This window comes from Salvelinus alpinus, chromosome 7 (genome assembly GCF_045679555.1).
Source record: "Salvelinus alpinus chromosome 7, SLU_Salpinus.1, whole genome shotgun sequence".
NCBI lineage: Eukaryota > Metazoa > Chordata > Actinopteri > Salmoniformes > Salmonidae > Salvelinus > Salvelinus alpinus.
Window position 1 is genome coordinate 83765191 of NC_092092.1, and position 11624 is coordinate 83776814.

The following is an 11624-nucleotide window of genomic DNA, read 5'->3' on the forward strand; positions in this document are numbered from 1 at the left end:
CATGGGCTGTGTCCCAAATACCACTTTATTCCCTATACAGTGCACTTATTTTAACCACGGCCCCATGGCTCTGTATCCCTCAGACATAAGGAATAGGGCTCCATTCGGGACTCAGACCATTGGTCATCATAAGGAATAGGGTTCCATTTGGCCTCACATGGGGCGGTGAGGTGTGTGTGAGAGGGGCGGTGAGGTGGGTGTGAAAGGGGCGGTGAGGTGGGTGTGAGAGGGGCGGTGAGGTGGGTGTGAGAGGGGCAGTGAGGTGGGTGTGAGAGGGGCGGTGAGGTGGGTGTGAGAGGGGCGGTGAGGTGGGTGTGAGAGGGGCGGTGAGGTGGGTGTGAGAGGGGCGGTGAGGTGGGTGTGAGAGGGGCGGTGAGGTGGGTGTGAGAGGGGCGGTGAGGTGGGTGTGAAAGGGGCGGTGAGGTGGGTGTGAGAGGGGCGGTGAGGTGGGTGTGAGAGGGGCGGTGAGGTGGGTGTGAGAGGGGCGGTGAGGTGGGTGTGAGAGGGGCGGTGAGGTGGGTGTGAGAGGGGCGGTGAGGTGGGTGTGAGAGGGGCGGTGAGGTTGGTGTGAGAGGGGCGGTGAGGTGGGTGTGAGAGGGGCGGTGAGGTGGGTGTGAGAGGGGCGGTGAGGTGGGTGTGAGAGGGGCGGTGAGGTGGGTGTGAGAGGGGCGGTGAGGTGGGTGTGAGAGGGGCGGTGAGGTGGGTGTGAGAGGGGCGGTGAGGTGGGTGTGAAAGGGGCGGTGAGGTGGGTGTGAGAGGGGCGGTGAGGTGGGTGTGAGAGGGGCGGTGAGGTGGGTGTGAGAGGGGCGGTGAGGTGGGTGTGAGAGGGGCGGTGAGGTGGGTGTGAGAGGGGCGGTGAGGTGGGTGTGAGAGGGGCGGTGAGGGGAGAGGATGGAGGTTGGAGAATCGTTCATGTGTCGGCCCGTTCCCCTCTAATGTCAGAGATGATTACTGGTGGATGAAGTGATCTAGCGTTGGCTACTAATCCCGGTTAAAGGGATCGCCCCCCCCTTCTCACCTTGTCATTCTGCATCCCAAAGGCCACCATATTCCGTATCGATGGTGTAAAGTACTTAAGTAGAAATACTTTAAAGTACTACTTAAGTAGTTTTGTTTCGTATCTGTGCTTTACTATTAATATTTTCGACGACTTCTATTTTCACTTCGCTACATTCATTAAGAAAATGATGTACTTTTTTACTCCATATGTTTTCCCTGACACCCAAAAGTACTCGTTACATTTTGAATGCTTAGCAGGACAGGAACATGGTCCAATTCACACACGTATCAAGAGAACATCCCTGGTCATCCTTACTGCCTCTGATCTGGAGGACTCACTAAACAGAGAACATCCCTGGTCATCCCTACTGCCTCTGATCTGGAGGACTCACTAAACAGAGAACATCCCTGGTCATCCCTTACTGCAAATTCCCCTGTAATTATTGTGGTCTGATTTGTCTCCACTTTTGTGGATCGGGGAGATGAGCCCCTGGTTACAGGCAACAGGGAAGCAGCCAGAAGTGAAAACCATGTTTAACATTTTAAGCATTTTGCAACTCAGTTGTGCTGTTTTTCAGCATTTCATTTCTGATTTTATCTAAGACCACAAGCCTTCTTTGATTTTAGAGATTTGAGCTTTTCATTTAGTTCTTGTTGGGTTATTGGGTAATCTAATGGATTTTGGTTGTTTTTAATGACTGATTCAAGGATGTTCAATTTTTCTTTAATTTCTAATTGGTTCTGTTTTAAGTCTTTATGTGGGATGTTTTTGTATAGATTATCAAAATAATTTTTCCAAATTCCCTTATCTCGTATTGCTCATTCTAATGGCTTTGTATTGCTTAAATTGTTTCACATGTCCCAGAATTGATTTTGGTCAATTGCGTTTTCAATTTCATCAAGTGTCTTGTTGGTATAATTCAATTTCTTGCGTTTCAGTGTATGTTTATACTGTTTCAGAGTTTCAAAGTATTCATATCGTAGCTCTGGGTTGTTTTGCTGCTTATGTTTTTCATTTGACATTTGTCTTTAGGTATTTTCTAATTGTTTTACATTCATTATCAAACCATTTTTCAGAAACATTTTCTGTTTTGTTTCTGATGTTGCATTTCTTTGGTTTTCTAAAATGTGCTTTCGATGCTGCTTTTTGGAATATGCAATTGATGTTTTGACTAGCCGAATAGACACCTTTATTCTTTTGGTATTGTGATATATATAAGAACTGCATAGAGTTCATCATTTCAGTTGAGTTCAATGTTTCTGCACGGTTTTGACCACATCTGTACGATTGGTTTATGTTGTAGAATGTATTGGGCTGTTCTTTTGAATGAATATTGCCTGTTAATGTCTTCAGAAACACGTTGATCTGACTGTGATCTGACAATGGTGTCTGTGGTCTGACAGTGAATGCACTAATGGAGGAGGGGTCAATGTCCGTGATGGCATAATCGACTACACTTGTCCCAAGAGCTGAGCCGTAAGTAAACTGACCTAAAGAGTCCCCTCTGATTCTACCATTAAGCATGTACAGGCCTAAGGCTCGACAGAGATGCACTAACTCCTTCCCATTTTTGTTCAGTATTTGGTCAGGACTGTTTCTATTATTTATAATAGGGCTGCTGTACAAGGAGGGGTGTCCAAATATGTGGTGGTTACCTCCCGCATCAGTGTAGTCAGGCTCAGAACCTGTTCTTGCATTGAAATCTCCACAAAGATGCATGCTACCCTCTGCCTGAAATGTAATGATTTCTTTTGTATTTATTTTGTATTTATTTTTTCTCCCATTTTCTCCCCAATTTTCGTGGTATCCAATCGCTAGTAATTACTATCTTGTCTCATCGCTACAACTCCCGTACGTGCTCAGGAGAGACGAAGGTCGAAAGCCATGCGTCCTCCGAAGCACAACCCAACCAAGCCGCACTGCTTCTTTAACACAGCGCGCCTCCAACCCGGAAGCCAGCTGCACCAATGTGTCGGAGGAAACACCGTGTACCTGGCCCCCTTGGTTGGCGCGCACTGCGCCCGGCCCGCCACAGGAGTCGCTGGAGCGCGATGAGACAAGGATATCCCTACCGGCCAAACCCTCCCTAACCCGGACGACGCTATGCCAATTGTGCGTCGCCCCACGGACCTCCCGGTCGCGGCCGGCTGCGACAGAGCCTGGGCGTGAACCCAGAGACTCTGGTGGCGCAGCTAGCACTGCGATGCAGTGCCCTAGACCACTGCGCCACCCGGGAGGCATTGAAATGTAATGATTTCTGTATGGAGATTCTCTCTCCTTATGTCTCTCTCTCTCTCTCCTTATGTCTCCCTCTCTCGCCTTATGTCTCTCTCCTTATGTCTCTTTCTCCTTATGTCTCTCTCTCTCGCCTTGTCTTTATCTCCTTGTCTCTCTCTAACTCTACCCCTCTCTCTCCTTATTTCTCTTTCTCTCTCTCTCTCCTTATGTCTTTCTCTCTCTCCTTATGTCTTTCTCTCTCTCCTTTTGTCTCTCTCTCCTTATGTCTCTCTCTCTCTCCTTATGTCTTTCTCTCTCTCCTTATGTCTCTCGCTCCTTATGTCTCTCTTTCTCCTTATATAGCTCTCCTCCCTCCTTGTCTCTCTCTCCTTATGTATCCCTCTCTCTCCTTATGTATCCCTCTCTCTCCTTATGTCTCTCTCCTTATTTCTTTCTCTCTCTCATTATGTTTTTCTATCCTTATGTCTCTCCCTCACTCTCCTTATCTCTCTCCCTATCTCTCCTTATGTCTCTCTCTCTCTCCTTATTTCTCTCTAAATCTCCTTATGTCTCTCACTCATGTCTCTCTCTCTCTCCATATCTCTCTCTCTCTCTCTCTTGTCTTTCTCTCTCTCCTTATGTCTTTTTCTCTCTCAATATGTCTCTCTCTCTCTCCATATCTCTCTCTCTCTCTCTCTCTTGTCTTTCTCTATCTCCTTATGTCTTTTTCTCTCTCAATATGTCTCTCTCTCCTTATGTCTCTCTCTCCCTTTCTGTCTCCTTATGTCTCCCTCTCTCCTTATGTCTCTCAATTCAATTCAAGGGGCTTTATTGGCATGGGAAACATATGTTAACATTGCCAAAGCAAGTGAGGTAGATAATATACAAAAGTGAAATAAACAATAAAAATTAACATTAAACATTTACACATACAGAATTTTCAAAACAATAAAGACATTGCAAATGTCATATTATGTATATATACAGTGTGCACATAGCCTGTCTTCTCTTGAGAGCCAGGTCTGCCTACATGTCTGCCTCTCTCAATAGCAAGGCTATGCTCACTGAGTCTGTACATAGTCAAAGCTTTCCTTAAGTTTGGGTCAGTCACAGTGGTCAGGTTTTCTGCCACTGTGTACTCTCTGTTTAAGGCCAAATAGCATTCTAGTTTGCTCTGTTTTTTTGTTAATTCTTTCCAATGTGTCAAGTAATTATTGTTTTGTTTTCTCATAATGTGGTTGGGTCTAATTGTGTTGCTGTCCTGGGGCTCTGTGGGGTGTGTTTGTGTTTGTGAACAGAGCCCCAGGACCAGCTTGCTAAGGGGCCTCTTCTCCAGGTTCATCTCTCTGTAGGTGATGGCTTTGTTATGGAAGGTTTGGGAATCGTTTCCTTTTAGGTGGTTGTAGAATTTAACGGCTCTTTTCTGGATTTTGATAATTATTGGGTATCGGCCTAATTCTGCTCTGCATGCATTATATTAGAGTCTCAATTTGGTGTTTGCCCCATTTTGTGAAATCTTGGTTGGTGAGCGGACCCCAGACCTCACAACCATAAAGGGCAATGGGCTCTATGACTGATTCAAGTATTTTTAGCCAGATCCTAATTGGTATGACGAATTTAATGTTCCTTTTGATGGCATAGAATGCCCTTCTTGCCTTGTCTCTCAGATCGTTCACAGCATTGTGGAAGTTACCTGTGGTGCTGATGTTTAGGCCAAGGTCTGTATAGTTTTTTGTGTGCTCTAGGGCAATGGTGTCTAGATGGAATTTGTATTTGTGGTCCTGGTGACTGGACCTTTTTTGGAACACCATTATTTTGGTCTTACTGAGATTTACTGTCAGGGCCCATGTCTGACAGAATCTGTGCAGAAGATATAGGTGCTGCTGTAGGCCCTCCTTGGTTGGTGACAGAAGCACCAGATCATCAGCAAACAGTAGACATTTGACTTCAGATTCTAGTAGGGTGAGGCCGGGTGCTGCAGACTTTTCTCGTGCCTGCGCAAATTGATATATATGTTGAAGAGGGTGGGGCTTAAGCTACATCCCTGTCTCACCTCCACGGCCCTGTGGAAAGAAATGTGTGTGTTTTTTGCCTATTTTATCCGCACACTTGTTGTTTGTGTACATGGATTTTATAATGTCGTATGTTTTTCCCCCAACACCACTTCCCATCAATTTGTATAGCAGACCCTCATGCCAAATTGAGTCGAAGGCTTTTTTGAAATCAACAAACCATGAGAAGACTTTGCCTTTGTTTTGGTTTGTTTGTTTGTCAATTAGGGTGTGTAGGGTGAACACATGGTCTGTTGTACGGTAATTTGGTAAAAAGGCAATTTGACATTTGCTCAGTACATTGTTTTCATTGAGGAAATGTACGAGTCTGCTGTTAATGATAATGCAGAGGATTTTCCCAAGGCTGCTGTTGACGCATATCCCACGGTAGTTATTGGGGTCAAATTTGTCTCCACTTTTGTGGATTGGGGTGATGAGTCCTTGGTTCCAAATATTGGGGCAGATGCCAGAGCTGATGATGTTAAAGAGTTTTAGTATCTCTCCTTATGTATTGTTCTCTGTCTCTCTCTCCTTATGTCTCTCGCCTTTTGTCTCTCTCTCCTTATGTCTCTCTCCTTATGTCTCTCGCCTTGTCTCTTGGTCTCTCCTTATGTTTCTCCCTCTCTCTGTCTCTCTCTCCTTATGTCTCTTGCCTTTTGTCTCTCTCCTTATGTCTCTCTCCTTATGTCTCTCTCCTTATGTCTCTCTCCTTATGTCTCTCGCTACTTATGTCTCTCTATCTCCTTATGTCTCTCTCTCTCGCCTTATTTTTCTCTCTCTCTCTCATTATCTCTCTCTCTCCTTATGTCTCTCCCTCTCTCTCGCTCTCTCGTTTTCCAGTGTCTGTCTCTAACACTTAAAAAAATATATAAGCAGCATGTTGACTTTCATGCTGTTCATATTTTGGACCAATTAGCTACAATATAGTGCCTCAGTAGTGTTTTTAGTGTTTTTATACGTGTGTGTGTTTGTGTGAGTAATGCGCAGTTTGACTGATAACACATAGTCCCCCCCCCCCCCCGTCAATTCACTGAGGTGAAAGTACGGTATCGGAGTTTAATTCAATAAGAGGATAGCTGCGAAATTGAGAGTTAAAAATAAATAGAAAGGGGAACGGGACAGCAGCCTGATGTTTGGTAAATATTTGGTGAAACGTTAAAAGAGGATGATAGCATTGCCTGCTGCTATGTTATGTGTGATGATAGTGAGGCCCTATACAACTTCGACTTTCACAAGACGGGGACTTCAAAATGTCACGTCAAGGGTAACTATAGGCTGCTGTTCAGATGGGTTAAATGGAATAGTAGCCTGATGTCTATAACCTCTCACACATAGCCTATAATAACTCCTGCTAAATTAAGCATTTTGTTGCAGTAAAAAGATACACCAAATGTATATTTTGACTCAGCAAAAGGAGTGGAGAAATATGATTTATTTCGTTCAGCATCTTGAGAGAATGGATGTGCGATTAGGGACCGTCTGTAAAGGTACTACCTTTATCATCATCATAAAAGCTGATAGTACTTCAACCACAGTTAGGGACCGTCTGTAAAGGTACTACCTTTATCATCATCATAAAAGCTGATAGTACTTCAACCACAGTTAGGGACCGTCTGTAAAGGTGCTATCTCTATCAGCTTCATCTAAGCTGATAGTTCTTCAAGTACAGTTAGGGACCGTCTATAAAAGTGCAATCTTTATCAGCATCATAAAAGCTGATTGTTCTTCAACCACATAAAATATGCATCCAAGCAGAACTGTAATCTTATCAGAAACATGTAGTGTAGTTTTCACAGCTTTTAATTCCCTTGAAACCAGCCTAACAGAAAATATTTCCTGTTTAAAAAAAAAAAAAAAAAAGACAAGGATTGTTTTAAATCACATTGCCTACAGTCGGAAAGGGCACGCAATTTGGGCAGAGCAGAAAATACCAAATGAATTATTTTAGAGTTGAGACTGACAGTGAAAATCAGAGGCCCATCCAGGCATATCGTAATAAACAATTGCGGGAAAACCATAGTATTGCTGTAAAGAAAAGACAATGAAAATACGCTAATCTGTCTTTTAGCTATTCCAATTCTTCATTTAGTTGAGCGAACAGTATAGCCGATCTAATCGGCTCCAGCGGAGAGCATCGGCCATATCCTCGGTGACTTCACTCGTTATCAATGTTGGCTTAGTGCCGATTGAAATAATTTCCTACTCAAGATTACGCTAGGCATACCCTACACGACAACTAGAACGTGTTCAATATTTCGTGACTTCCTAGTTCCAAATCTTTCATTCTGTCCATCCTCAACCCCAGGATGTGGGTGCTCACATTCCACCATGATTCACTAGTTGATCCTGTCCTGTGTTCCTCAACATGATTCACTAGTTGATCCTGTCCTGTGTTCCTCAACATGATTCACTAGTTGATCCTGTCCTGTGTTCCTCAACATGATTCACTAGTTGATCCTGTCCTGTGTTCCTCAACATGATTCACTAGTTGATCCTGTCCTGTGTTCCTCAACATGATTCACTAGTTGATCCTGTCCTGTGTTCCTCACCATGATTCACTAGTTGATCCTGTCCTGTGTTCCTCAACATGATTCACTAGTTGATCCTGTCCTGTGTTCCTCACCATGATTCACTAGTTGATCCTGTCCTGTGTTCCTCGGTTGTCATAGTGATCTGCTTTATCAGCGTGCCAGTTATTATGTGCACATACACCCCAAAGAGACGGATGAGCAGAATATGGATTTAATATAAAATATTGATAATAATAAATTGTATTTTTGGTGTCTGTCATGGTAGGACGCAGATGTAATATTGTTGGAATTAATTTTGCATGGCCCGGCGGGTGGAGATTTCACTTATTAACCTCTCTTGGGTAGGGGGCAGTATTTTTACGTCCGGATGAAAAGTGTGCCCAAAGTAAACTCCCTGTTACTCAGGCCCAGAAGCTAGGATATGCATATAATTTGGATAGAAAACACTCTAAAGTTTCTGAAACTGTTAAAATATTGTCTGTGAGTATAACAGAACTGATATGGCAGGCGAAACCCCGAGGACAAACCACCCCCCCCAAAAACAAATTCAGCCTACCACTATTTTCAATGGTGGTCACTTTTATTATAAGGCGAAGTCCTCCCAAACTGCAGTTCCTAGGGCTTCCACTAGATGTCAACAGTCTTTAGAAAGAGTTTCAGGCTGGTTATTGGAAAAATGAGCCAGAAATTGTAGTTTTTCTAGGTGGCTCCCATGTTGGCTGTAGTGTTTTCAAGCGTGTGAATGAGATCGCGTTCTTTGGTATTTTCCTCCGGTAAAGACAGCGATTCTCCATCTTACATTTTATTGTTTATTTACGTTTCAGGGTACCTAAGGTTTGATTATAAATGTTGTTTGACTTGTTTGGAAATGTTTATTAGTAGCGTTTGGGATTCATTTTGTATGCATTTTGATGGAGGGAAACTGGGGGGATTATTGACTAAAGCGCGCCAGCTAAACTGAGTTTTTATGGATATAAAGAAGGACTTTATCGAACAAAGGACCATTTGTGATGTAACTGGGACCTTTTGGAGTGCCAACAGAAGAAGATCATCAAAGGTAAGGCATTTATTATATCGCTATTTCTAACTTTCGTGTCGCACCTGCCTGGTTGAAATATGTTTTTCATGGTTTTGTACGCGGGGCGCTGTCCTCAGACAATCGCATTGTGTGCTTTCGCCATAAAGCTTATTTGAAATCTGACACAGCGGCTGGATTAACAAGAAGTTAAGCTTTATTTTGATGTATTACCCTTGTGATTTTATGAAAGTTAAATATTTATAATTCTGTAGTTTGAATTTCACGCTCTGCAATTTCACCGGAAGTTAACTTCTTTAGGGCTAGGCCCTTTTTCTCTCCACTTCCTGTCTGAAAACAAGAATTTAAGCTTTCAGCCGATATAAGAATCCTATATGTACATAAATGTTTGAAATCCATAATATTTATGATTATTTATTTGAATTGCATGCCCTCCAGTTTCACCGGAAGTTGTCCCGCTAGCGGGGACCCCGAGCCCTAATTCAGAGACAAGACACGAAAGCCTGAAGATAATGTGTTAGAGCAGTGTGCAACATGTATTATGTGTGAGTCGGTACTATATGATTACAATGTGTATGACATGGGTAATGTACAATGTAGCTATTGTTTATGTTGAGTGTGGACTACACAGTGTTTATTTTTTTATACAGCGTGTATTGTGTGTACCTCTGGGGCGATATTTGACGTTTATCCTGTCCTAAAACACATCTATGCCTACTACCAGCCTTCTATCAAGGTGACAAACAAGACGGAAAGAAACAAAAACGAGAGAGAGAGAGAATTATCATTAACAGCAGTCTCATATACTGTATGTCCTCAGTGAAAACAATGTACTGAGCAAATGTCAAATTGGCTTTTTACCAAATTACCGTACGACAGACCACATATTCACCCTGCACACCCTAATTGAGAAAACAAACAAACCAAAACAAAGGCAAAGTCTTCTCATGCTTTGTTGATTTCAAAAAAGCCTTCGACTCAATTTGGCATGAGGGTCTGCTATACAAATTGATGGAAAGTGGTGTTGGGGGGAAAAACAAACAATATTATAAAATCCAAGTTCACAAACAAGTGTGCAGTTAAAATTGGCTAAAAACATACACTTATCTTCCCACAGGGCCGTGGGGTTCGAGAGGGATGCAGAGCCCCGCCCTCTTCAACATATATATCAACGAATTGGCGAGGGCACTAGAACAGTCTCCAGCACCCGGCCTCACCTCACTAGAATCTGAAGTCAAATGTCTACTGAATGATCTGATGCTTCTGTCCCCAACCCAAGAGGGCCTACAGCAGCACCTAGATCTTCTGCACAGATTCTGTCAGACCTGTAAATCTTAGTAAGACAAACATAACGCGGTTCCAAAAAAGGTCCGGTTGACAGGACCACGAATACAAATTCCATCTAGACACCGTTGCCCTAGAGCACACAAAACAATTATACATACCTCAGCCTAAATATCAGCGCCACAGGTAACTGTGAACGAAAGCTGTGAACGATCGGAGAGACAAGGCAAGAAGGGCTATCCAAGCCATCAAAAGGAACATTAAATTCAACATAACAATTAGGATTTATGGTTGTGAGGTCTGGGTTCCGCTCACAAACTAAGAATTCACAAAATGGGAAAAACACCAAATTGAGCCTCTGCATGCAGAATTCTGCAGAAATATCCTCCGTGTACAACATCAAATAATGCATTCAGAGCAGAATTAGGCCGATACCCAATAATTATCAAAATCCAGAAAAGAGCCGTTAAATTCTACAACCACCTAAAAGGAAGTGATTCCAAAAACTTCATTAACAAAGTCATCACCTGTAGAGAAATTAACCTGGAGAAGAGTCCCCCAAGCAAGCTGGTCCTGGTTCTCTGTTCACAAAAACAGACCCCACAGAGCCCCAGGGACAGCAACACAATTAGACCCAACCAAATCATGAGAAAAAAGAAAAGTATTACTTGAAACATTGGAGAGAATTAACAAAAATGCAGAGCAAACTAGAATGCTATTTGGCCCTAAACAGAGAGTACACTGTAGCAGAAAACCTGACCACTGTGACTGACCTAAACTTAAGGAAAGCTTTGACTATGTACAGACTCAGTGGGCATAGCCTTACTATTGAAAAAGGCCGCCGTAGGCAGACCTGGCTCTCAAGAGAAGACAGGCTATGTGCACACGGCCAACAAAATGAGGTGGAAACTGAGCTGCACTTCCTAACCTCCTGCCAAATGTATGACCATATTAGAGACACATATATCTCTCTGATAACACATACAAACAAAGAATTTGAAAACAAAACCAATTTTGATAATCTACTGGGTGAAATACCACAGTGTGACATCACAGCAGAAAGATGTGTGACCTGTTGCCACAAGAAAAGGGCAACCAATGAAGAACAAACACCATTGTAAATACAACCCATATTTATGCTTATTTATTTTCCCTTTTGTACTTTAACTATAAAATGTTTTTAACTATAAAATGGAGATTTTTGGAACTTTTGTGAGTGTAATGTTTATTGTTAATTTTGTATTGTTTATTTCACAAAGTGTTTATTATCACTTGCTTTGGCAATGTTAACATATGTTTCCCATGCCAACAAAGCTCTTAAATTGAAATTGAATTGAGAGAGCGGGAGAGAGAGAATCACACCGGGATGCCAGATTTAGATAGGAACATTTAACAACCCTGATGATGTTGTTTTCAACTGTTGAGAATGGCCTTGCATTTGATTCATGCCAGACAGACTGGTGGACCGAGGTGATGGAGGACAGACTGGTGGACCGAGGTGATGG